Source organism: Python bivittatus, unplaced genomic scaffold, assembly GCF_059951505.1.
Source record: "Python bivittatus isolate LINGU-HERP-01145 unplaced genomic scaffold, Pbiv_v1 ctg000200_np1212, whole genome shotgun sequence".
NCBI lineage: Eukaryota > Metazoa > Chordata > Lepidosauria > Squamata > Pythonidae > Python > Python bivittatus.
Genome location: NW_028277040.1, coordinates 19,844,696 through 19,872,578, shown reverse-complemented (window position 1 = coordinate 19,872,578; position 27,883 = coordinate 19,844,696). Strand labels below are relative to the sequence as shown.

At 41.2% G+C, this 27,883-nt stretch overlaps 1 long non-coding RNA gene across 1 annotated transcript; it reads right to left on the bottom strand.

Annotated features, from left to right (window-relative positions):
- Positions 1–3,469: 3,469 nt before the first annotated feature.
- On the bottom strand, positions 3,470–15,937 carry LOC148216550 (uncharacterized). Its single transcript, XR_015795216.1, has 3 exons — positions 15,339–15,937; positions 5,226–5,329; positions 3,470–4,604 (listed from the first exon to the last, which is right to left on the bottom strand). It is a non-coding gene; the product is annotated as an uncharacterized LOC148216550 (long non-coding RNA).
- Between the last annotated feature and the right edge of the window lie 11,946 nt (positions 15,938–27,883).

Genomic DNA, 27,883 nt, shown 5'->3' with positions numbered 1-27,883 from the left:
GCCTAAAACTGAAAAGTAGGCAAGAAAAATGTCAAGTCTCTCTTTTCAGCTTCTGAACCTCCCGTGCGTTCGTTGAAACAGCAGAATCCAATAATTTTATTTCATTTTTGCACATGTGAGTGTCTTGCATGTAAAAAGAGATGGCCACCAAGAGATGTAGGTCAGCAACAACTGGGGGCGGATTTATACAGTTTCAGAAGAAATAGTTTATAGGCACTCACCAGAGTCAGAGATTTCTAGCAGGGTCTTATTCCGATATAGAGTTGTTGCTGAGCAGTTGCTCAAGTTGGGAGTGAGCTAGACAGGTTATGATTGCATGCTTGAAACTGCCATGACATTACTGTTTTGTGCTTTTGCACATTCAGACCTCCTTTCCTGCTCTTAATAAATGTTCTTCTTGATTTACTATGTTGGAATATTTAAAAAGCCATATGAAGTACTTGGTGAGCAGCTGGTTAGCTTCACTGATTGTTGAGCAACATCTATTTTCTCATCCACATTGAAAATGGTAAGGTAAGGTTAGGAATCAGTGGCCTTCAAGCTGTTGCTGAATTACAACTCCAGCATCTCTTACCTCTGACTCAGTATAACATCTTCTATTTTGCTAATTGATCTACACAGGCATCTTGGTTCTTCCTTCTCCTAGTATCATTTACCTGCCTGATCATTCCTTCTCTGAGGGTGTGCATCTGCAGAGATGATGGAAGTGTAGCTTTCCAGTTGCGTCCCCCCTGCTCTAGGATATCAGAGCAGATATTCTAGAGATTAGAATGGCCCCTTGTCTCCTGATTTTTAGAACATCTATGAAGGCATGGTTGTTCCACCAGGACTCTTTGGTGAGGAATCGTGCTTAAATTTTGGGTCCACCAAGTGTGGTGTTTAGATATATTGATTTGTTTTATGGTTGTTATCTATAGTGTTACATTTAATTTTGTTTGTAACCTGAATTTACAAAAATGGAGAATTGTATGCTGGTCTGAGTTGGTTTAACTGCAGTAACTTATAAGCCTTGCAAATAAATAAATAAATAAATAAATATTGCTATTACTTTTATTAATGTTATTATTGCTAAAATACATTTACAGTGCAATATCATTCTGCCTAGATACAAACTACATCAACAGGGGTTATGTTTTCTGAGCAAAAATTTATTTGAGCTATTGGTGATTTTCTGCTGCAGGAGTTACCTTGATGACAGTATAGAAACTCAGATCAAGTTAATGGCTGATGTTAGTTCTTGCTGTGGCCAAGGAGAGATGTGAAGACTCTCTGGCTGTTTGGTTCTGCAACTAATTTGGCATGACATTGAGGAAGGTCACTTCGGAGCTTCTGTCAACTGTTGCAGTGTCCAAAATGTGACATGAAGATGAATGATTGTTTCCTAAACCAGTTTTTAACATCTAGGAACAGGAGTTCAAGGTATTCCATGGGAGTTCAATTTCCTTGTGACCTCCAAGCCATTTCTTGAGGTCATCAGGAAGAGACTGTGGTTAACAAACAAACAAACCCTTTCAGAAACTGTCAGTTGATCGCTAGATGGATAAATCATTTATTATCTGCTATCCAATATTGTTGAAAATCCATCATCAGGAACAAAAGGACTCTTTCAATTAATACTTGATGACTTTAATGCTGAGAATTTCATCTGACACAGTACTTCACTTTCTATGAAGCATTAGTGAAGTTTATTGATTGTTCAGCCATTGGTGAAATCAGCATGGTATCATTGTATAAAATGATTCAGGGCCCAAGCAGCTTTGGGGAGAGTCCCCCACAAACTCACAGCTTAGTGGCCATTTTATATGCAATCATACCAACATGAGGTAATGAACCACAGCAGAAATTACATTTTCTATCTCTGTGAAATTACACTGAGCAGCAGGTATTCTAATGAATCAGATTTTAAGGGTGAGGAAACTGCAGTGTGGAGAAAAATAATTAAACATTCTGTGGATAAGCAGAGTTCAGGTCACATGATGTGACTTGATGGTGTTATAATAAACAGTAGACTAAACAAACAGAAGCAAAAGATGTGCACTCAGATGTGTAAAACAGCTGTGGGTTGGGGGAAGGAACGGAATATAAAGGGGTGAGAACCTGAGGTGAATAGGAACCCAAATATATCCTGGTCTTATCCAGGTGTGGAAGGAGTGCTGTGGGTTGAAACAAAGCACAGAAGAGGAACAAATTATATAGATAATACATAGCAATTCCACAAGCAGCAAGAAGTAGAAATCTCATCAAATAAAGCATGCAAAAGTGGTCACCCAGCCAGAGTGATTGTACAATTAAATCCTTCTTTGGAATCTTTCTTTGTAGTTCATTTGTTTATCCTCCATTTCTGACTGCCCAATTTGTATTTATTGCTAGATATGAAAAGATGTCAGGTGTGTACATGCACACATACACATGCAAAAGAAAGAGGGAATGGACTCTCATTGACATTAGGATCATTTTGATTAATTATTCTGACACTCTCTCCATCTTTCCCACTCATGCCCACTCATGCCCAAGTTCTTGGGGGAGATAAAAATGTCAAGGTGGTGGCCACAACTTCATGGTCAAAGACCCATCCCTTTTTTATGTTTGTGGCCTGTATGATGCATGTAAAAAAGGGGTTGGGATTCACTCATGCAGTCATGCCCCCCAGAGTTGACTTTTGTTTCCCCACCCCCACAGACATCCTATGCCCAAGGGACTTTGTGGCGAGTCATTCTTGAGCATGTGTGTCACGAAGGAAAACAAATCACTCTGCCACTCGGGCTAACCACTGAAGCTTAATTGCACAAACACCCACCCATTATACAGATGGGCCTCAGCAGCAATTCACTGTTCATGAAGTTGCTGGTTTTGGTTTCATAATGCTTTGCTTGACTCCAGCATTTCTCACAGATTCTGGACAATAGGTACATACATACATTGAAAAAACTTCCTGTAAATCTCCTCCAGTGATGGTCCCCATATTAACAGGATTGTATCTTGGACTAAGGATTTCTGCTCAAGATACTTCTCTCCAATGCTCAGGCCTTAGACTGGCTTACAACTGACTTCTGTTTTGTGGAATTCAACGTAGGCTTCTCAGTAAAGCTATGATTGGTAATATTTAATTTGTGAACTTTGAGCCTTTAACAACAGTCCACCATACGTTATTGCAGGGACTCCCAACTCTTCTGGTCTGGTGGGGACATTTGGTATCTTGTGAGCATATAATGGGCACTCTCATTAAAATGGTCTGCTATCGTAAGTGTGGCCAGGCACAAAACATCCGTTTACGAAGCAGCAAACTGATGGATGTGCTCCTCTCCTCTTTCTCTTGCTATACCATCTTTATTCACCTCTATCTTTCATCTACAGCAGTGTTGTCCAAACTTGGCTGCTTTAAGATGAGTGGACTTCAACTCCCAGAATTCCCCAGCCAGCATGGCTGGCTGGGGAATTCTGGGAGTTGAAGTCCACTCATCTTAAAGTGGCCAAGTTTGGACAACACTGATCTAGAGAGACAAAGCATTGGTCTGCAGCCCCCAATCATTTTTATTTTGTAGCACTACACTCTTGTGCTATGGTCAAGGGCCATCAGCATTCTCAGAAAGAAAGATGATTTTTGAAGCTGGCATTCTGTTTGCAACATGCAAAACTTTTCATTTTGTTTTTAGAATGAAAATAATAGCATACACCATAGAGTAATATAACCATTAGCCCTGTGGGAGGTGGTTTGGGTTCTCTTCAAGGAGGTGCCTTGTGCCACAGAGGTGATGTAGAGAATTGTATCTCCTTACCTTGTGGCCTTGACCTGACCCTTTCAATAGCAGTCTCGTGGCCAAATATCAGCACAAAATGCCTCTTCTGGGTATCGGAAGAAAGAGGCTGAGGCTCTACAGCAGTAGGAACGTTGGCCTCTGAACTTACCTAAGCAGTTGTGTTGCAGCTTTCTTTGACGGGGTTATTCAATCCAATCATGTTGCCCATGAAAATTTGCAAGCCGTAGTAATTGTATATTGCTAAACGGACTAGTTAAAATAGTTGAGGTGATGCTCACTTCTTCATAAAAGTGATTTCCAGGATTTAAAAAAATTAATTTCATGAGGAAAGGAAAGCGAATTCCTGGCACATGGGTGGAATATCAGCTGTATGGTAAGATGATGGAGGGCGACAGTTCTGCAACAAAATCCTGGGCCACACGGATGCGGCAGCAGATGCGGAACATATGACCGTATCTCCGGTGTGGTTCGCCTACTTTGTGGCCATATTCAGGATCCTCCCTTTATCGCTGTTCCATAAATCTCATCATCTTCTCTCCACCGCCCCGCCTCCTGGAAAGCATCTTCTCCTTATTCCTTGCCAAGAGCAACGATAGCCTCACTGAACAGAACGCTCCAACCAGTACAAAACACAAAGGCATCCAGGGGGATGAAATGAATTGCAGACAATTTTGGGAAAGTCACATGCTAAAACCGCATACTTGGATTACGGTTAAAAGTTTCTACTGCTGTCCGTTTGAAGTGTTCAAAAGGAGCTCATAAATTTCCTAGAGGATCCAGCCAAAGTCACTGGGTGGAGTCTTCTATTCATTTAGAGTCAGTAATGAAACTCATATTGCTTTTAATCTAGGAAAAAAAAAAAGAGAGATGCTTCCTGTGGATTATGGAAGTCAGAGTGAAAGTGTTTGCTCCAGTAAATTATACCAGTGGCAGACTGGAGCCCCAAGACAAGATACAGGTTTTTAAAGGTATGTTTTCCCCATATAATCAAAGGGTGATGCAGGCATTAGAGTGGGGTGGACACTTGGGTTTCGAGAGCTGCTTGTGCCGACGGCTCCATTTTTGCAGCCGCGCTCGCCAGAACTCCCCCCACTATTAAAACACTGTTCATGCTATTAAAAGTAATAAATTTTTGACAGTACTTTTTTTAAACAGTGAAATAACACTCAAAACAGGACTGTTTAAACCTCCTGTAGACTTAATATATCTATTTTGAATGAACCCTGGCCAACCTGAAAAAATATACAGTGGCTGCAATTCCTCTCCTACTCTCATTGTTACATCACAGCCATGTCCCTTGCGGTTCATATAAATATACATATAAATATAAATATAAAATAAAGCTCAGAGATGCAATGTTTTGCTAGGCCCTGTGTTACAATCTGGAGAAGCCCAAACCCAAATTTCACTCAGCTGAGGAGCTCATGAATAACCCAGGCACAGTTATTCCCCTGCAGCTTAACCTACCTTACAGGGTTGTTGTGAAGATATAAGGTGGGGGGAGCTGTGTATCCCACTTTGAGCTCAACAAGCCCTCGCAAGTCTTGTTCTCTGGGCTGGGAAATTGGGACCTGGGAGGGAGGTGAGGGAAGAAAACGAAATAATCTATTTCTGAAAAGACAGAGTAATAAATGTATATTCATTTCTACCATATTATGCACAGTATGTAAAAATGCAACAGCTGAAAGGATTTTCAGGGATTGATGTATTTGGGGTGATGAATTGACAGGTTCTCCCTGCATCTGTAAGGTGCTGCAGAAAGATGGATCTGTTTGACTGCTTGAGGTGGACCGAGGAGCGTTTGGGGGTTTTGTCCTGTGAATGCCTTTTAGGAACAGACAAGAATTCATCAGCCCTCTGCTCTTGATCCCCATCAGGCCTCTTATGGAAAGGCTGGACTGGAGCCCTATGGAAAAGGGATGAAAATCCCAGCATTGTTTAAACAATGTAGGAATTACAAACTTGTTGACACCCTTGTTTCCTCACAACAAGATGCCAATCCTGCAACCCCAGCCTCAGTGGTGTCAGCCCTTCTGTGGCACAGTCGTGCATTTGGAGCTTGTACTGCAGCTGTCAAAAAGCTTGGTGAAGGTTTTAGATGACTGCGGTGGCTGCAGAGGAGGGATGAGTGGCAGGTGGCACTGCTTTTGATAGCATTTGCTAAGCTGGCACCTTCCAGGTGTGCTGGAGGGAGGGTGCTGAGGCATGGAAAGCTGGTCTATTGCATGCACTCCTGTAATGACAATATTTTCAGAGAGAATGTATTTTACCCCAAGGACTTGTTCACCTAAAACAGTGGAGACATTTTAAACTTGCTGTTTAGAGTTTGGAACGCTCTGTTGAAAAGCCCAAGACGTTTAAGTAGGGAAAAGGGAAGAAGGGACAGTCGAAATGCTGGTGGCTGATATTTCAAGACTCCTTGGTTGTCCATCAGGGAAGCTCATCGGAGAGAAAGGTCACCTTTCTCTGTCTACACACAGACGCTGTTTCTGCCCCGTCAGCTTTTTGGCTGCAATTCTCCTGCCAGTGGCAGGCACAGGTGGAACTGCAGATACAGAGTTTTATAAAATGCTGATCTGAAGTCTGTTCCTTTCAATCAGTTTGCCTCAAGTCACTCAGACAACAGAGTGTGCTACTTGCCACTTACAGTTCAACTGCACCTGGGCTACTCAAAGTTACTATGGCCCAGCCTGCATGCAATACCTTTTGTACAATTACGTTCCATTTCTCATGGCTCTTCTGTATGTGTGCGCATGTGTGTGCGTGTGTTTAAATTGAAGGGCTTCAACTGATTGCAACAACAGTTTCTTATGAAGGGCAAAAGAGCACTACCAGGAATTTTGTACAGTAGAGGAAAAGAACCTTCTCTTCATCTTTCGGCCGTCTTGCAAGCTGAATAGCCCTGCCCTTGCTATGTCTGCTTCTCTTTCAGCCCCAGCATCCTGGGCAGTAATCGGACAACTGTTTGCAATTGGAGCAGCCTGTAAACCAAGCCAAGCCGAGCTGAGCCGAGCCGAGCCGAGCCGAGCCGAGCCGAGCCGAGCCGAGCCAAGCCATTACATTTAGGATCAAGCAAGTCCATCAATTATTTTTAGATTCTGTTCATGGTATTACAGCAATAAACAGTAACTTTGTTGAACTGCAAAGAAAGTGAGAAGAAATTTTATTTCCATATGAGAAGGTCTTAGCTGCTCATAGGGATGTCTGTAGGGAGATGGTCAAAAAAGTCAAGCTGATGTCCACAACCGTGCAACCAAAGCCCACTCATTAAAGGGGCTCACATGGTCTTTGATCACATGGTTATGACTGCCAACTTCATTTTTTGATCCCCTGCAGAAACTTCTGGCTTTAATCTTTACAAATTAAGATTCTGAGGCACTTGAAGGGTAGAAGTAAAATGTGCCCCCTGCATTCAACAATATGGAGGAGTCTTCCAGAAACTCCATCTGCTCGGGGCTGTTTGTTTGTTTGCTTGTTTTGTTCTGATCAGAAGTCCATCCCGTCCTGCAGTCCACAAAGAGCCAGGGTGGTATTGTATGTTCCTTGAAAGCCGCCCAAGCCGCTCCACGGTTGGATCACGCGTGCCTTTCCTGCCTTTGGAACGTGGCTGGAGCCTTCCTGCAGTCAGGAAGTGAGTCTGAGGCTTTGGTGAACTGCAGCTAACCTGCTCTGCAGAGATGCTTCGCTTTGCAGAATGACATGTTTCCCTCCACAGCCTCCGTGTAATAAGTGTGAATGCTGCCTGTGCACATCCCTAAGGAGTAACTTTATCAGCCCTCATGGCAACGCTGCATAAAGCTGAAATGGGCAGCCTGCAGCTTGGGCCCCATGTTTAACCTCTTAGCCCGATTTTAATGGTTCCCGGAGCATTCCACCTTCCTCCTCCCCGTTTGCTGGGAGGAAACGGTAGATACGTTCTGCACGTTTTGTTTTTTAATCAGAACATGGAAGTTAGGAGCATTGAACCGCCACAGGATTTAACCCAGCTATTTCTTTTTAATATAGCTGCTCCCACAATAAAAATAATGTGCTATAGATGATCCTAGAGCCAAGATGACAATGGAGGAAAATGCCGAACAAAGATTTCTTTGAAGTCATCGCTTTGTGCCGGAGAGGCAAATGGCTTTGCACTTAAGGATATGAAGTGAGCCAAGCAAGAGTGTCCAATGGAAATGGAAAAGGAAGAAACATCTAACAAGTGAACTGTGATTCCAAAGAAGCAGCCCTTTGGAGGATGGCACATTCAAGCATTAACCTTACTTGCAGAGGTCAGATAGAAAATGAGGTTGTTGTCCACACAGATCAGCAACCAGGATCCATATAACGTAAGCATATTTAAGAATCACAATATGTTACATACTGCAGTGATGTTCCCATGATCCCCCTCTACAGTTAACAAACATGGGAAAGAGGACACGATTGCATCGGCTAGCCCGGCAGCAACTGTTGGTCTGTCTTCTTATGGAGCCTACACAGTGGGTACTACACACACTACTCCATATGGATAGAGCTGAGTTATTTTTCAGCATTGCCTTCTTTCCATTGCATCCAGGTGAAATGTATGGCTCCAGGCTCTCCTTTTAATTCTATGGCTTAACCAGATTGTACTCACAAGGCTGGATCTCTGCAAATGGGCAGGGATTGCAGATGGGATCTCTCTCTGTCTCTCTCAGCCCTGCTCTTCAAAATGTTGAGGAAGCTCTCTTTGGGCACAGGTGGCGTTATTGACAACAACATGGTTGTGGGGTAGGGGGGTTTGGGAAGCAAAAAGCGGAAGGAAAAAAACCCACACTCACATATACTCCAAAGCCAGCCTACACAGAATTGGTCTCTAAAGCAAAGAGTGGACTCTGACCATTTTTTAAATTAATTTCTCATATCTGAACATTAATACTACAGTACACCATTGTGTTGTAGTTTGCAGTCATAAAATTTCACATATCTAAGTAATCATTACCGTAAAAAGCAGTCTCCCACAAGCTGAATTTGTCTGCTGGTGAACGTATGGACACATCCCTCTGATTTTCTCAGCAACAGTTATACAAATGGGTTTGAAATATGTCTTCTGAGATTTTTCCTCCCACTTCCAAATCTAGCTTAATAGTGCTGGTATTTTCTGGTGATCCCCCATGCAGGTAACAACCAGGTCTGATCTGCTTAGTTTTTCAAAATCAGAAAAAAAGATCAATTATTCCCCCCACCCCCCACCCCAAATTATATAAGGAAAGATGATTTGGTGGGAGTTAACATGGAAAGAGGAAGTGTCTAGTGATGAAAGAATTAATCAAGCATCCTTGTCCTCCCTGCCACCCTAAATTATTTTGTTATTAAAAAAAAAACAGTAAAGGGAATCTTTATGTTTGCATGTAATGTGCAGTTAATTCTTGGGAAAATGAAAATTGTCAAAGGCCTGTCTTGATGGGTTCCAGGTAACAACTTAGATTGCAATTCCTCTGCTACATGCATGGAATTTCATGGGGGAGGCTTTCAAAAAGCAATCTGTAATCCACGTTTTCCACAATAGCTTCTACTTTTTTTTCTCCTACCATGTCAAATTTGTTAAGATGGAAAGATGGAATAATTTTTTGATGGGTAGCACTACAAACCCTCTATCTGGAGGTTACCATCTGTGGTTCTGGTAAAATTCAAACCTGATCACAGTTCAATTTCTTAATAGCAACTACATTACACCAGCCCTATGGGGAAAAGGGAAGGTAGTGAATCTTAATGAATTCTATCTGGTATTGATCAACAGTAGTAACTAAGTGCTGGAATTATTGAGGATAGTCAATATTTATGCTGTTATTTGCATTTGGTCCTTGGTTTGCCTCAAAAACCACCAAGGTTTTTCAATCATTCCTTGCAAGTACCCTAAAAATCTGAAAGGGAATTGGCAAGCACTCAAAGAGGACTGCCAAACCCTGATGGTTTTCTTTGGATTCTTCATTTCTGACTTACATCCATGATCGAAGAATATATCACTTCCACAAACGGAAACAAATGTATCTTTGAAGAGGAGTCAATGCATGTTTTCCAGCTGTAGGGTAAGCTTGATTTCCCTCTTCCATCACTTGGTCCTCAACCAATATAGGTATAATCTGCAGATCAAAAATGAGGCCTCCTTCCAGTGGACTGGGGTCTCATTTTTCCATGGTTTCCTCAATAATTCCAAATTCTGATGATACTGAAATGTTCATTGTTCCATGTATAAATGCTATGTTAGGACTGGTCAGATGGAACATATCATCTTCTCCTTATTAAATATTAGATCTCCCAGAAAGCCAGCTACTATCCACAGCATAAAGTCTGATTTTTCTGCAGTAGGGTCTTGAGTAGTACAATGGATATTTTCAGGTGCTTAGTATGCTTAACCTGGAATAATAGACACAGATTAAGTGTGCATTTAAATATCTCACTCTGAAGCCAAATCAACTTATATGCCCTTTACATGAACTCTAATGTTCAATGGTCAAAGTTTCATGCTCCTGAAAATACTTATTTTAATATGCAAAATGGAATTCAACAGAATTCTATTTAATACTGCCTTAAAAATATTTTATAATCCCTTCATGTTGTTAAACTGTTTTTTTTCCCCTCAAAAGTACCACCCTCAAGGTTTTGGGAACCACAAGCATGGCATTCACAAGGGGAGAAGGTGAAAATGATTAAAAGCCCACTGTGCTTAATTTTGCCACTCTCAGCAAGATTATAGCTTACCTATTGCTAAGTTTGATCTAATTCTATGATGTGGGTCAGGTGAGTCCATTATTCTGTGAATGTGTGTGTGTATATGTGTGTCTGTCTGTCTGTCTGTCTATCCATCTATTTGTTTATCTATCTATCTATCTATCTATCTATCTATCTATCTATCTATCTATCTATCTATCAATCAATCATCTTCGGACTAGTCTCCCAGTTTCTTGCCTGATGGCTTAACCACTACACCAAACTGGCTCTTAAATGTATATAGACTTTACCAACTTTTTTTTTTAAGCATTATTTCTCTCCTACTCTCCCCAAGAAATCACAAACAAACAAATAAACCAACCTAGAAAAGACTTAAGGTAGTCAGCATGGTGAAGTTAAGTTGTGGGACTAGGAGCAGGGAAACCCAGTTCTTGTCTACCTTCTGCAACAGTAGCTTGCTGGGTCACCATTCTCTCTCAACCAACCCAATTCCTAAGGTGGTTGTTGTGAGCACATACAGGAGGAGTGTTATGTATGCCTCTTTGAATTCCTGAATAAAAGACAAGGTATAAAACAAACTAATAGGATGCCCTCCACTGGAAAAGTATCTTTAAAAGTCAAAGCTTAAAAGTTTGTGTTCCAACTAACACAACTGTAAGAAATCGAAAGCTAGCAATAATTATTTTCTAGATTTTTTTGGAGGAAACTAGCTATATGCCTTCGTTCATAATCACCTATGAGCCAGCAAATTAAAGCATAAAAATAATGGTTGCATTCACACATGCCAGATTAGGCCAAAATGGGATTGGATCATTGGTGGTTCAGCGTGTGGTAGAAACACTGTCTATGCACCTTGTTTGAACCAGATCATCACATTAAGCCAACATATTATTTTGCTGTTGTGTTTTGTTAACCCAACTTTAGGATGTAGTGTGTTGTGTGAAACCAGACAATATGCAGCTTCTTCCATAAGAGCGAAGTCAGTGCCCAGTATGGTGTTTCTAGTTACGGCTATCCAAATGTATGTAGAAACTAAAACGAAGAACATCAGGAGGACAGATGTTTCTGGTTTATTTCCAGCATTTAGTAATCAGAATTCCATGATATCTGAGCCTGGGGATTCCATTTAGATATCTTAGTAAAAGATGTTGATTAACAACCTCTGTGTCTTAAATTATTCAGATACCAAGTCTGAATTAGGGAAAAGCTGTTTACTAATCAAATCCAACTATTCTGAAAAAAAGGCAGCTTATTACTGTACTTTTTTATGCCAATCATGTATAAAATTCCTGAAACATTTAATGAAATGAATATATATATATATATATATATATTTTCTGGCCTTCACTAATTAAATGGAGAAAGATTCTTTTTATTTGCCTGCTTCTTAATCCACCAGTCCAGTTTTAAAAGAATGGTTAAAATGGGAATCTATATGCTTGAGAATGAGTAAATTCAAAGATATTAAGTTATATGAAACCCCTCAATTGATATATTGCAATAACACATTTGTAGAACCTGACTAAGAAAATTAAAATACTATAAAATGGGCTGTACTTCTATAATTACTTACAAAAAAAATGATTTCACAAATAGAACAACTGTATTAGAACATAGCCTCAGCATATATTTAAATTTCTTCCAATACAGTGTAAAAACATGCAGTTAAATCACACCCCTTTATTAAACAATTATGGTGTAAAATCAGGGAGGAGATGAAACCACTAATATCCTGAAGAAATATGTCATACATATGATTTTGCAGAACAAGCTGTTCTCGATTCTAAAAGATGACATCTAAAGGAGATCTTGCAAAATGATAAGAATTAATGTTATAGTAGATAACAGCAAAAAGTGATTTGACACCAACCTGGGTTGCTAATGAAAACCTGAATATGTAACTTTCTACACAGAACCACCATTTTTTTTTTCAATTGTACTAGACTTGCTTCCTTATTCTGGCTGGGTTTAAGGAGACTTTATACTTTGGCCTTGGATATATTTCTAACACGTTGCTCTTTCAAGTACTGTAAAACAAACAAACATACAACACCGCCCCCCATGCCTGAAATCCATATTCTTCCCCAAGTAATTTACCCTTAAAAAGAGAAAAAGTCTTCGATTGGCAGAGAATCTATAATAAAGGCTGATTACTGCTATGGTCATTGTTCTGATATGGTCAGAATTGGAGAGAAAGGGGAATCAGAGGGGTGCTCACTTCTTGCAAGCTTACAAAGAAACTTCACCACAGTGTGTTACCCAAATATACTGAGATCAGGGAAACTGGAGAAAATGTCCTCCAACATATTAGCAGACATGTTAATGTAACTTGTCTGTAAGCTGTAACTCTGAAGTAAATATTGTTATCATGTGCCCGATGTTAAACAACTACCTTTGGAAGGAAGCATAAATAATGAACAAATCCATAAATTATAGAATAAATACTTTAGATGCAAGTCCCAAGCTTGCTTGCTTGCTCATTTATTTATTTATTTAGATTTGGAGGCTCTTTCAGATGTATTTACAGCTCTCAGTGTTCTAACATCCATCCTTGTAGCCCAACACATCTGGAGTATTATGCATTCCAGATCAGAAAAGTTTGATTAAAATACCACAGCAGATCTCTCATCCAAATGAAGAAAAAAGAATCGAATTTTCACTGTATGTCAGCTAAAATTATTTTTGTTTTTCAGGTTTTACACTTCTGTTTCCAAGTTATCAAGCTTCTGTAATTTTTATACTGGATACCAGACCCCAGAATTTTAACATTCTGTGAGGACTAGAATGTTGAATGTTATTCTACTGTGCCCAGTTTTTTTTTTTTTTTAAACTGTTTTAGATATGGACAATTTCTGCTATCTTAAGGATAGCAGCCTAGTTTAAAATGCATATTTATATAGGTCAGCACTTCCAGTTTTATTAAGTTAGAGGGTAAGAGGAAATAACATGATTTTTAAAAATATTTCTTTCCAAAAAAATTCACTGCTCTCAAAATATGGCCTTAAATACACTTACTCAGACATAAGCTTAATAGGATTTTATTTTAACTAAACATTCTATTATCAGGATATTACTCATTCACTAGAGGATTTCTGGGTCCTATTAACCTCACTTATAACTTACTTGGACCAGCTGTGTTACAATACAAATATACAGATTATGATTTGTGAGTACTGATACTAATTGGCTTTAAATAAAACAATCAGAGGTTAAGCACTTAATTCTTCTCCGGTTCTCTAAATGACTGATTTAATTGAATGCCTTAGATTTTCATTTATAAAATAATAGTAACAATACTAATAATAATCCGATCCATTATTACTACAAAGTAAATTGTACAGAATTGTGGTTTTGCAATTAGGAAAAAAAGGAAAAAGGGATACAGCTGTAACTTCAAAACCTCAATTTTACTATGGCCTGAACATTATCTCATATCTTAGTAAATATGCCTAAAATCCAGCTACTGTACATATAATAGAAAGCACACAGTTCATTCACCACTGACTTTCCCACAATGGTTTTGATTTGCCTTAAACTAGGATTGAGTTGAATATGGGCCAATCTTATAAAAGCAGAACAGGGCTACTCAGAAAACAGTTCCTATTTGTTGAGGAAGTTTCTTAAGTGAACTTGTGCTCTGCTGATCCCAAATGTTTAGTAAAAGGCAGGCTGAATCATCACACTTGTCCAACAAATGTTCCCACAAATCCTTTTCCAGAGAACCCTTTGATGCTTTTAATTTGTGAATAGCATGTGCCCTTCTGAAAGTGTCTTGCTCCATAAAAGTCTGCTTAGTAACTTAAGATTGATGATTAAAACAAATGCAGAGTAAACAACTAAGGCTCATGGGGGACCGTGAAGAGAAACCAATTTATTGCGGAATAAACTTTCATAGATCACATTCCACTCATTCCATTGGATGGATGAATCATTATCCTGCAGGCAAGCGAGCGAGCACCACGGATCTGACGAAGCGGACCGTGGTCCATCTCAAAAGGGTTCCTCTTTAAGTACCCGCGACTCTTTGTTTTGGGGTCTTGCTTGGCCTTGAACATCAGCCTCCTGACACGAAAACTCCGGACTGTCCCCGCCCGAGCGGGAAAGAGAAGAGACTACTGTGCCCTTCTCCGTGCAAAAAGGCGGCCGTTTGCTCTCCCCCCGCCACCCGGTCCGCCTTTTTTGCTCGCCAAGTGTAAGGCAAGCGTGAGGAACGCGCGGGCTTCCTTTCTGGCGAAAGCCAAAGGGACAAGGAGAAAAAGGGATATCCTGCGAAAGATGACACACGCCAACTGGGCACTGCCTCTTCCTGTTTGCCTGGAGGCCGCAAGGCTGAATGCCCCGAGCCGGAGGAATGCGCCTCCCCGCCGGATCCCGCGTTTCTGTTAGGGATACAATCAGAGGATGTGGCAGCAGGAAATGCAGCCGATTCCTTTTCCCTTCCGATCGGCAGCGCGGCTGGCGGTTCTGCTGCTGGGCCGGGCTGGGTGTGAGCCGCCAGCAGCAGCAATGTGTGCGTAGGTGTGCGAGGACGAGAGGGAATCTGGCTTGGCACACAAAGGCTGCTTGGGAACGGCGGCCGACCTAGCTCTCCTTGACACGCAACTGCCCCGGGGGCGGCTGGCCTTTCGCTCGAACACCGAGTCTAGCTTTATTAGTCTTCCTGTTCGTGCGAAACGCACCGAGCAGGGTTCACTGCTTTTCATACACTTCTCACGGGTGACGCTCGCAGGGCTTTGCCGGCAGAGTCAGCACGCCGAGCCCCGGTGGACAGAAGTCCACCGATCCACGTTCGTGCCCTGCCTCGTCCTCCTCGGGGCGGTTACGCTCAGCCCCAACCAGCTGGCACAGGACTGCCATCCCTAACCCGAGGACTTCCAGGCTTGACCCGCTTACCTGGAAGCAAGCCCCACTGAACTCAATGGGGTATACTTCACAGTACACGTGAACGGGTTTGCGCTCGGCTTCTCAAACTGCAGCGAAGCAATGGTGGCAGTCCAGTCCCGCGCGGGTTACTTGGAAGTAAGCCCCGCTGAGTTCAGTTTGGAGGAAGCGGGCTTAGTCCCAGGTTTTCTCGGCAGATCACGTCAGAAGATCTTCGCTCTCTCCTTCTCCTTGACCTTGGCCGCAGTTCTGCCAAGGAAACCGGAGGCAATCCAAAATTGCAATCCAAAGTCCTCGCCAGTAAGCTTGAGGGAAGCACAGTGTCCCCCCGGAGCCCGTTGAAAAGAAGGCCCGTGAGAGGAGGGAATGGGTGGCTGGGCGGGGGGCTCGTCTCCTTGCTCTTGGCGCCAAGAGTTCAAGTTGTGCGAGAAAGTGGGGAGAGCAAGCCGCGGCACCTCAGAACGGGGGAATTCCTCTTGCGGGCCTTTTCCCAGGAGGAAGAGGCTATGCACACCCTTGCCTCGCTTTCTGCACTTCCTTTTTCAAAATTTCCTGTTGGCAAGAAAACACCAAAAAGTAAATGATTTTCTTAAGGCGGGGGGAGTGGCAGCCTTCTTTCTTGATGTATTAGCTTGTTTCGAAGTAAGATTCTTTTCCCCTTGTCTGGTATAACCGAGATATTCGTAGTCACACAGCGCGCCCTGGTGGACGGCGGGGACATTATCGCCCGTTATTTCTGACTGCCAGTAATCCATTACAGTATTTCGCGGTCAGGAAGGATATCGACAACTTCAGGAATATGAGTGAGTGACCTTAGAACCTTGGTCTTTAACCTGCATATTTAGTCAGATGTTCTGCTCCTATAAAGAAGGATTAAGTTAAATCCCCCTGACCCATGTTAGTCGCGATAGGGTTGTTTTTCTAGTATCTTTTAATCCTCACCCCCGTGCTGCTTCACTTTCTCTTTCTTTCTATTACATGCTAATTTAATTTTACTGTGGATGATATTTTCAGCGTTTGCTGAGGACAGTAAATTCTGTAGTTTATGTTATTTCACTTTTTATGACTTTTTAACACTTAATAAAATTTTATTAGAGCACTTTTGTGTTTACAAGGCCACAAAACTCTTGGCAGGTTGTCAGAAGTCCTTTTTATGATGATCCTACTGATATATTGCAAGTAATGAAATAATCATGTCCAGAAATGTATCAAAGGCCAGAGGGATTATGCAATTTAATAGCTGTACAGATGTGCTGTGAAGGATATGGACACACCACACGTCAGCAGGCTAAAAGGCACGGCTTGAGGAGGACGAGGAGTGGCAGAAGTGGTGGACATGGTTAATTTCTGGAATGTTTCAAGCTTCAGCTGTCTGTGGATGCTGGAAAGTGAATCATGTGATCCTGGGATATGTTTAAAAAAGGAGTTCTAAACATTTGGATATGTGATTCTGGATTGTTTCAGGAATTCACATTCTCTCTCTCTGTCTGTCTCTGTCTCCTCCCCCCGCCCTCCAAAAAAAAAAAGCTTGGCTTCTTCAGGCAACAGGGATGATCCCTTTTCACCACTATGCAAGATTAGGTAGAATCTGCCATTGCAAACAAAATGGTGAGATCCAGCACAGGTTGTTTGTCAGGCTTCCTTTTTGAGGGCCTGTAGCAATATTCTGATATATGTGCACTCCCTGTTTATACAATATGCTGATTTAATCACACCTCGGCCATGTGTTTCAACTGCAGGTAGTCCCCAGTTTAAGAATGAGTTCCATTCCCAAGGTCTGTCCTTAAGTTGAATTTGTATGTAAGCCAGAACAGTATTATTGTATAATACTGTATAAGTACTATTGTGTCATAAACTCAAATCATTGTGTATTTAACTCGAATTTTGCTACAATAGGCTCCGTTCTTAACTATGGGTTGTCTGTAACCAGGGTGTTCTTAATCCAGGGACTAGCTGTACTGCAGTTGCTTTAAAAGTAATTTCCATTTACCTTAAACGATTCATTTTAACTCGTGGTGTTAAAATCATTCAAAGGAGAGGGGCCCTGGGCCTTGCCCTTGAAAGCTGGGGAGGGGAGCTCTGTTTTTAACTACATTTACTGGGTTGGACCTCATCTTTCTCTCTGTGTACGCTGTTTTATTTTTAAAAAACTGCAAAAGGAGAGGGAAACCAGCAAGATCACCTTTCCTGTCCCTATTTCCTCTCCAGCATATATTGTTCAACATCTAAGCTTTATAAAACCATTTATGCTGCTTTTTAGTGGTACCCATCCAAAGTTCCAGCACAGTCATCTCTCTTCTTAATTAGTTTTTTTTCCCCCATACTAAGAAAAAATAGCAGAAATCATGATGGGCATGTATGGAACATTATACATTCAGGGAGATGTTGCCCCTTTTTTGCTGATAGTTTCCAGTGGACTTTTCAGGGTGTTTGGCCAGAGGATTGAGGATCAACCTATGCAGAAGATCAATGTCTACCCCCATTTTTTGTACTAATCGTGGATTAAATGTCTTACCTTAACTACTTGGCTCAAAGCTAAAAATCCACAGGTAATACCATCTTTTCTTGCAGGGGAACTATTCTAGCCCCCTCATAATTTTGGTTATTATTTTTCATCTTTTTTCCAGCTTTATAATGCCCCTTTCAATAGCAGCAACCAGAATGGTTTCATCATAGTTTTAAATAGGTTGTTTTATATCCAGGTTCCTTCCTAATGATCCTTAGCATGACTTTTGCCTTCATCCTCCACTTCTTTTAATACAGTAGCTGCATGTTGAGTTAACTATTCTGTTGAGCTTTGTGTCATGACCCCAAATCCCTTTCTTGATTTGTCACTGCCAGGTCAGATGCCATTAATGGTTATGTGGGGATTGGATTGTTTGCATGCCAGTTAGTACCATTTTGCACTTGGTCCCCATCATGGTCTCCAAGATTTCGTCTTTTTTTTTTTTTAGGTTGATGGGAAATTGAAAAGCTAAAAAAAAAAAATAAATTAAAAAATCCTAAGACAATAGCAAATCACTTCTGTCCTGTTATCAAGATAACTGCATGAGATATCCATGAAGTCATCAAGAGTCAACTCCCAAAGGAGTGTTTACCTCTTTCATACAGATTTTGGATTGGATCCCAATTTCCTGTGACAAAATTCCCACTAGAGGAAAGGGGGGTAGGGGGAGAACAAGTCCTTCCTTTCCTTGAAGCCTCCTATTCTCTAGAACAGCTGTACAGATATGCAAAACATTTGAAACTTATAACAACCATTCCAACCTTCCCGAACAGTTGAAACGTATTTCAACAGTTTGGGCTATTTTAAGCAGTTGTTTCAAGTGTTCCAGCTACAGCTGGCTTATAGTTTTGTACCTTGAAATTGTGACTTTTTTCTTCCAGCCTAGTCAGTACAGCATCAGGAACCGGTCAGAACCCTGCTTCTGTTAGTTGAGATGGAGAGGGTGATGAGAGGAAATTAGTACTTCAGCATGTGGCCAGGCAGAAGAAGAAGACTGCTTGCAGTTGCATGTCGGCCAGCTGGACCCAGAAGTTTCTGCTTTTTTAAACAAATATTTTTGTTCTGTGTACGTTCATGTGGGTGGCAGGTTGCAGTTAGAGCTCATGTATCTGGATTGCACAGTGCTGTAGCATGCTTTACTTCACTGGCAGGTAACGCAAAGGAGTGTGTGCATGATATGCTGTGTTTCACACAGAATTATCAGTGATGCTGTGGAAACTTTAAATCAAGGACTGCTATGACAATGTGTTTGGTTTGTTGAGCTGTGGTATGTGTGTGCACTTTGTGCATGCTTTTGCATTGTCCTGTAATATTCATGCAGTTGAGAAGAGCCTGCCTGCTTTCCCTCCACTCCCTTCCTCCTTTTCTTGTGCAGGCAAAAAGATCTGTATAAATCAACACAGTTCCTTTTGCTGAGATTGTGCTTGGCAAGCAGGTTGCAAAACAACAACATCGACAACAATAACGTGCCAAATCTGTTCCTTGAATTTGCTAAGCAGGTGAGGTGGCAATGTCTATAGATAAATTGGCCAAAGAAATTATTTTTATTTTTTAAAAAAAATTAAAACTCATAAGACTGGAATGCTGTATGAGTTATGCCTACCTAGCAGGCTGGCTTGGCTATGTTCAAGCTGGGACAGTTGCTTAGTACAAGGAATAAATACATAGACTAACTTTTTTGTCTGGTAATGTCTTGAGTAACCATTCAGGATTAATTTAAAGAACTGAAAATTCTGTTTTGAAATAACAAGGGAGAGCACGTTTTTATAACAGATCTTAATCCAAACCAACTGTTTTTTCAGTAGATGAGAGCAGAGCTACGTTCTCATTGTTTTCTATGAGAGTTTGTTTTGATGTTTACATTTTTTTAAAAAATAGTCTTTTTGTTCAATTTTTCAGCAAGTTTGCTAGATAGTAGCAGTCAGCATGGATGGCACACTATCTAGTCTTTTAGCCCTGAGATGAAAAACAAAGGTATAAGGGGATTATTTTGAATTCCCATTGTCAGATTTCAAGACAGCACAATTGCAAATTTCTATTCTTTAATAAACTCAACTCAGCACTGAGGAAGTCAATAAAAGCAGAAACTTCGAGGACTCCCTATTGGTAAATAATTCATTTTACTACAGACAAAAACAAAAAAAAAGTCATATATGGACAGAAAATCTGCATAATATAGACATCTGTATGTGTGTCAGCTCCAGGATTTAAATCTTGACTTTTCATTATGCCCTTTTCCACCAATGAATTCTTGGCAATTATTTTCCCAGCCCTGAGTGGAATGCGCCCGCTCCATGTTTACGTAACAGTTCTGGCACACTTGCCAACTTCATTCCTTATACCCATTGTTTTGTAAGGCTGGCATATTTGGGGGAAAAAATTAATTTAGTTCCAATGAAATATAGAACACTTGAGCCATTTTGAGTTTTGTTGTGTTGAAACACAACTAATGTGAAACATTTGATAGAACATGTCATGCCGGGGGGGGGGGGTTGTTCCAAGCCTCCAGAGTGAATCCCACACATGTGTATGGCTAATTAAATGCTATGGGATTTAAAATATTAAGCATAGGAAGATGCCTCGAAATGTGATGTTTTGACCCAGAGAAACTGAGAGTTTGGGAATGACTTCATCTAAATTAATTCCTTACATTTCCTATGTTATTCTCCCTTGTCCTAATAATCCCAGATATTACAGCTTTGCAGAACAGGCTCTGTCAAGACAACAAGATCCCCAAAGCATTTGAGGTATTTTTATCCTTTGAGGTTGGTTCAGCCAAGATGAAATCTATTTTAGCATGCATCAGGAATTGACAAGGAAGTTAATGTATTGGTGGCTCTATATTCCACTAAAATTGTACTACACACAGACACACACACACACACACACAGAGTAATCTTTCTAGATTGTGTTGGCAGAACTGTAAATTAATTAGCATCTTGGGTGGCAATGCCCAAGTAGCCAGTCTTTTGGGTTGAAATTTTTTGAAGAAATTGGGAAAATCACTCCAAACTGATTGGATTGGATTGATCTGATTTGATTTAGAAGGCTGGCCAACTCCATGAAGTCTCTGGGTGGCTTTTATGCTGACTTCTGCTCTTGCCTTAGTGTCCATATTTTCTAAGGCATATAAATCTATGCAATTTAAGAAATGGACTCAATTCCTGTCATTAGCTGCCAGGTTTTCTGTGGGAAAACATTGGAGCAATTAAATTTATCTTTCATTTGATTGGTGGCATTTAAAAGTGTGAGGATTTGCTCTTGTTGAAAAAACTGCCACAACAACCAAGAACTTAGAGAAACCTTATGATGAAGGATAAATTAATTCAGATCTGGTTACCATTTATTAGCAACAGTGATTTTTATGAATAGATTACCTTCATATGTACAAATGTCATTCTGATAGAAGTATTGAATATAGATGTTTAAAACGTATGTATTTCTCTGTACAGTCACAAAAGCAGGTGGGTGCCCACACATACATGCATACATACACATGCACAGATCCACAATTACATTTCTTTTCTGCAGTTGTTTTTCTTTCTGTCATTTGTTCACTTTTACTTTTAATCATTCTGTCTGCCTGTCCGTCTGTCTGCCTGTCTGCCTGTCTGTCTATCTATGAAATGTATAAATGTAACATGTTACATTCCAGGGTACAACCCAAAAGCTCTGTGTGAAAAGGAGGCCAGAAGTAGGAGCCTTGATTCTCCAAGACAGCTGGCCCTGCCTGGAGACTTCTGGAGGTGTTGGATTGCAACTCCCATCCCTCAGGAGCAGTTTGTGCATTGCTGGCTGGAGTTGATGGGAGTTGTAGTCCAACACCTATACCTATTGCCAGATGGGAAAGTTCATTCCAGTTCATTTGCTCTATTTAAGAACAAAAGTTGATAGCTCACTGAAATGTCTTCCCCTGAATTCTCATCACTGTCCGTGCAGCTAGGGTGAACTTGGCAGCCTCTTCTGTCCATGGTATTCCCAATGACGCCAGTGGAAATGGGAGTTTTCTGCACAGGGTGAATGTCACAATGTGGCAGGAAACATTTGCTTCATCCTCCTCCCCACCCCCCACCTTCCATAGTGTCAGTGAGCTGATACCTGACATGCATCAACCTATTTTTCATTTGAGTCTTTTCACTTTCCCAAATACAGCCAAATTCAGCAGAAAGTATTGGGGCACTTTAAACCTTGGAGGAAAGGTGTATCAACCTTCCATGGATGGGAACACAATTTGGCAGAGGGCTCAAGCAGATCAGTAGGCAAAAGAAACACAAGTGGGCATTGTTTACCTGGTTAATGGGTTACATACGGTTGAAACAGAGGGCTGGGTGTGTGCATGGGGGAATTAGCTGGTTTCTAACTCCAGTCAAGAGGTGGTATAAAGAGGCGTGGGGGGGGGGTGTCATTTGGCCCAGTGTCTGCATCCTGGCCTCATACTTGGGAACAACATTTCAAGTGTCTAAACTGCGCTATGCCATCTTGCCCAACAGTCTTCTTGTTCTAGAGTGGGTCCTTGTGGGATGGGTCCAGCAGGACTCCTGGACAACTACTGTCAGCTCTACAGAGTAGACCAGACTAGGAAATCAATGCCATATAGGTCTGTGCTACTTTTATTGTAAAGCTATAGTAACAGAATCTTGCAAGTCTATTTTCTACTTGTTTTATTGCTTTTGGGGGGTGAGATGCTCTTCTGCCTATATCAGTGCCATTTTGTGTACTCCAAGGACACTTCTGGGTGCTGCGAGCCCTGGCCACTTACTGTCAACACTGCCATTTTCTCGCAGCACATATTAATGACCCTGTCCCACTTCACCCCATGTCCAAACAATGTGACATTCAAGGCCAGGGCCATACGATGACGTGACAGGGAGTTCTCCCCATGTTTCTCACCCTCTCTCTACCATGTCTGTGACCAGTCAGTCAGGCTATTTCTCAACAAACATCTAGTGCTGTTGTTAAAGTATTGCGCCTGTGTCTAAAACAATAGCCTGGCTGAAAGGTAGCTGGAGCAGCAGAGGCACACGGGATGAAGCAAGCCCCCATACTTCAGCCCCCAGCCCTCCACCTTGTTTGTAACCTATCAGCTGGGCCTTTGGGGAGCGGGACATGAGTTTAGCACTCTTTTAAAAGAGTGCTAGAACTGCGTTCAGAAACAGACCAAGTGATAGCTTAGCGTTACAGAGGTCATTTGCACTGGCAACCTGTCACTCAGGCAACTCGGAAAGTTATTAAAGTCTCTGTGCCAGGCACTCACAAACCCACCTCAGTGCCAGTTAAGGACAGCAATTCATGGGGTTTTTTTCTATCAGCAGGTGATGATTAGTGGGAGGGGACATGCAGCTAGGGGGGGTCTACTAATTGTTACCCCTAAATTGTCCTATACTAGTACTTCAGGGACAGCACCAGTCACAAACCTCATTACTGAGGCAGAATAGGCTCAGTCTTTGGGACTGTGCAATTTAAAAGTCCATAGAGTTTTCTGCCAACATAAGGACTGGAGAACGTGTGACAATCCAACTTTGAGGAAGAGTCTTAAATGAATTGCTAGGATTAAGAGATTACTGGATAAAATGGAGGGAGCGGAGGAGAACACAACCTCTGCTCTCCCCTTCAATTCTCCTGTTTCCAGTTTCCCCTTCCTGACATTCTCTGTTTTCCACACTTTCCTTTTCCTAAGCACTTTTCGGACTCCATTCTTTCCTAAGTAGTAGTAAGCTTCTGCTCTTGTTGCATTTTTAAAATCTAGCACTGACAGTGGAGGCTCCCTTGGTTGTGAGACCTTAGATTTGTGCTTGGTAGTATTGTCCTAACTGGTGCTCTCTGTACGTGTTACACTTCATGTACTATAATCCCCAGCCAGCACAGCCATTGATGGGATCAGGGAAGATGAGGGCTAAGAAACCAGGAAGTTGCCAGGTTGGGAAAGGCAAAAGGCTAATTAGGATTAGGAGGAACATTTACCCTACTCAAAATTACAACTAGCAAAGGGTCAAACCATGACAGCTGGAATGAAATGTGTTTATAAGAGAGAAAGGATGTGAGCAATGCAATAAAGATAAAGCAACTTCATGAGTGGTAGCTACATGTTCGTAAGATTGGATGCAGCAGACTTTGCAGCCTCAACACTTGGTATGAGGCCTTCCCCTTTATGGAACGAAATGAGAAAAGGATATGCTCTTAATCCTTCTGAACTGTTTCTTTCTGGGGTACTTAAAAAAAAAAAAAAGCAAAAGAAAGGAGGGGGCTGGAAGTGGCACCTGGAGTGGTGGATGGTGAGGAGGGGAGGGTCAGCTTCCATGTTTAAATCCCGTTATCAGTCCCAAGCAAGCCCTCCATTTTGTATTGGTGATTTGTAGCATTGTTGTTTACTTAAGCTATCAGTCAGTCAGACACACTGTTTAGATCTAGCATCCTTAAGAACCATTTACAAGCTCTTGGTAGACTCGTTGGACCAGACAGAGGAGGCATCTGGCTGTCAGTTATAATTGCATCCTGCACCAGGAGTTGTTTTCAGAGATGGTCTCTGTTCCCTTTGAACATGATGCACAACAGTTTCAAGCCATTAACACAAGAGGTAGAGCCAGCCTTTGGCTTGAGCAGAGTTTGAAGCAAAGATTTATGATATATGCCAATCCAAAAGGGAAGGGGGTGCTTGTTTTACAAAAGAGAGGCTGTTTGAGGCTGCCTGGGTTTTTAACGATACAACAGCTTCCCTTCTGGTCTGTACGATGTGGCCTTTGAACACTGAAAGAAATAGTGCATCAGAAAATTATTTTCATGGTGTTGCTATGTTTACAGTTTCCTGTTGTCTTTTCTTAGAAAATCCACACCCCTGGATGAAAGAGTTTAACTTTTTAAGACTTCGTTTTTTCTCCCATCTAACATGGAAGGGCTGTGATTTAAATTTAACAGAGTCTGGACAGAATATAACATGATTTTAAAACATAAACTCTAATCATTATGGCTAATAATAATAATCCCAGTTTTTGTTATCTGGCTTAAACTGTTACTGATATCACTTTGATTTCTTGCTGAGATTCCTGGATAAATCAGCTGTACAAAGTCTTGGTGTTTGGGTTGAAAGACAATGAAATACTGCAAATAATTTCCAATGTCAAGGCACTGAATTCCTTTTTATATTATAAGTACACCTCTTTTGTGGCAGAGAAATTTGGCTGAGTTTCTGATAATGGTTAAAAGAAGGTTGCTATGTTAACCAAGATGATCAACAAACAGCAACTCATTGCAGCCCATAAAACCTTTGATTTCGGTGGAAACATCTGTGCCCTTGAAATCAGTAAGATAAATAGATGCTGGATTGTGTCCTATAACACTATTATTCGCAAAGTCAGTGGTGTCACATCTGGTAAAATTCCTTCAGAGGTTAAATTGACCCCTGTTTTGGGCTCATCAGATTCCTTTTTTTGTTTCTTTGTTTGTTTGCTGTCTGCTCAGTTGCTTCTAGTTCGATATCTGAGAAGAATTTGCTTTTAAGGATATCTCACCATTGACTCATTAGTTTTGTTCAGTAATATTTGAACCCAGGCATCTGTTTCCAAATTTTATTTTTTGACTCTTCTTATAGTTAGTTTAGATTGGTAATAACGTTCCATGATCAATTGTTTTTCTGCTTTTGTCCAAACATTTCATTTTTTCTTGCCACCAAGTTGCGTTAGAGCCCTGTGACCCACTTGACACTGGATGCCCAGAAGCCACAGCACCTACTGGGGCCTTTGTTAGTCTGGGTAACAACGAATCCAGTATGGAAAGTGAATTTCTTGTTTTCACCATTATTAATGGGTTTTCGAGATACTTAGTTTGGCTTTTCAACTGAGACCTGTCTGGCTTGCTTGAAGTTTTTGGTAGCAACACTTAACTGCCAGCCCTCAGCAAAGCACACAATACTCCCACTGTGAGAAGGTAACCTCTATGGTGGTGGTGGTGGTGGTGGTGTTGTTATTTTATTTGCTGAGCTCCCTTCCAAAAGAGCAAGTACAGGCAACAGAATAAGAATATGTAGTTATAACAGTTTAAATATCCAAGCTGTATCACTGATCTAATCAGTGGATACAAAATGGCTAGAAATGCCTTTTATCAGCTCTGGTTAATGTGCCCCTTTCTGGATAAAAGTGACCTTACAACTGGTCCACATATAGGTAACCTTCAGGGTCTCTAAAGGAAGCTGCTTTTGTGATGTTTGGAAGCTTCAATGGATAAAACATCAGCAGCTTTGAGGTGGTTCTCAGAAAGACCACACTGCTGTGGTTGCCACTTGTTTAAACACTAACTACAAAATGCTGGTTATTGCTACTTTAAAAACCCTACATGGCTTGGTTCCAAATTGTATGGCAGAATATGTATTTCTACATAATCCCTCATCTCCCTCCATCTTTGAAATAATTTGCAGAGGTTCACCTCAATCCTCCTGAACTTTGCTTGCTATTATACCTCTTGAATGTCAAACCTTCTCTGTAGCTAGCCCTGTTCTTTAGAGGGCCAAACTTCATTGCTGTTTTTTAAAAAAGATCCTATAGATGCATCCTTTAAAACACCTTACTCATGAATATGTGGGTTTTTCCATCTAATGACTAGAATAATAATTTTTCGCACCCCTTTAATTATAGCTTCCTTATACCCTAAAGCAGAGATGGACAAAAGGTAGCTTGGAATCATTAATAGATTTGTGGATGATTTGCAGTTTTGGTGAATGCCAATTATTTAACATTCATAATAAAATGATTTTTTCTCTGTCTAAATTTAAGCTGCTTAAAATCAAGGAAACCTGGGGTAGACATGGAACATTGTGTCCAAAGAAGGCTTAGTGAAGATCTGATACTGAAAAGAATGTTACTGATTCTTTACTTCCAAGTATATTACGTTACGTTACGTTACATTATATTATAATTGGTCTGGAGGGTGAATCTCAGGAATGTCTGTCTGTCTGTCTGTCTATCTATCTATCATCATCTATCTAATCTCAAACTGCATTATGCCTATTCTTCCACTGGAGGAACAGTACAGTAAATGATGGGGCTAGCCATCTTTAAAATCTGCGTGGGCCATCCCATGGAAAATGTCCTTCTTGAGGCTTCCTAAATAGCTGAGTGCAACATTCCTCAAAAATGTTCATTGTGTAGAATATCTACAGCTGACTGTATTAAATATGTGGGAGGGAGGGAGGGAGGGAGGGAGGGAGGATCATATTGTCAGCTTACATCTCTGCCTCTCAGTATAGCTGAATAGATATACTTTCCTCTCAGTTTCAAGATTAATGGTTACCAGATACATTGCTCTTCCACCTCTAAATCCCCCCCCCTCCTTCATAGCAAGATGTGGAGAGTCAGTCTGGTGTGGTTAAAGGCACCAGGCTAGAAACCAGGAGTTCTAGACCTGCCTTAGGCATGAAGCCAGCTGGGGGACCTTGGGCCAGTCACTCCCTTTCAGCCCTGGGAAGCAGGCAAGGGCAAGCCACTTCAGAAATCTTGCCAAGAAAACTGCAGGGACTTTTTCAGGCAGTCGCCAGGAGTCAACACTGACTCAAAGATGCATGCATGTGTGTGCGCACGCACACACACACATGAAGGTGAATGCATCTGCACACACGTGCGCGTGTGCACACACACACACACAAATAGCAAGATTTAATAGCAAGACACCTAGCAGCACCAGCACCAACTCCATTCTGAATGCTCTCTCTGTAGTTTTGGGTGAATAGTTCTGCTATTCCTTCACCACAATTTTATTGTTTTCTGGGTGAAGATAACATGGTGGTTACAAGGACTTCCACAGGCAAAAATGTGCACAATATTTAACATGCTGTTTTGTTGGCAGAGACCCAAGGGAGGGTTTTTTTTTTTTTCCTGTGTGCCAGGACCCTTCATCTTTCCATCATTTTTAAACCACTTGCTAAATGTTTTGCCTTTTAAGATGCTATAAGGTTCTTTTGTTTTGCTTTGCTTTTAATGCAATAGTCAAATACAGCTACATCTTTCATAAATGTCTTAATGTACTTTTCAGCAATTTGTGAGCTTAAGAAGCCCAAGGATCTGAG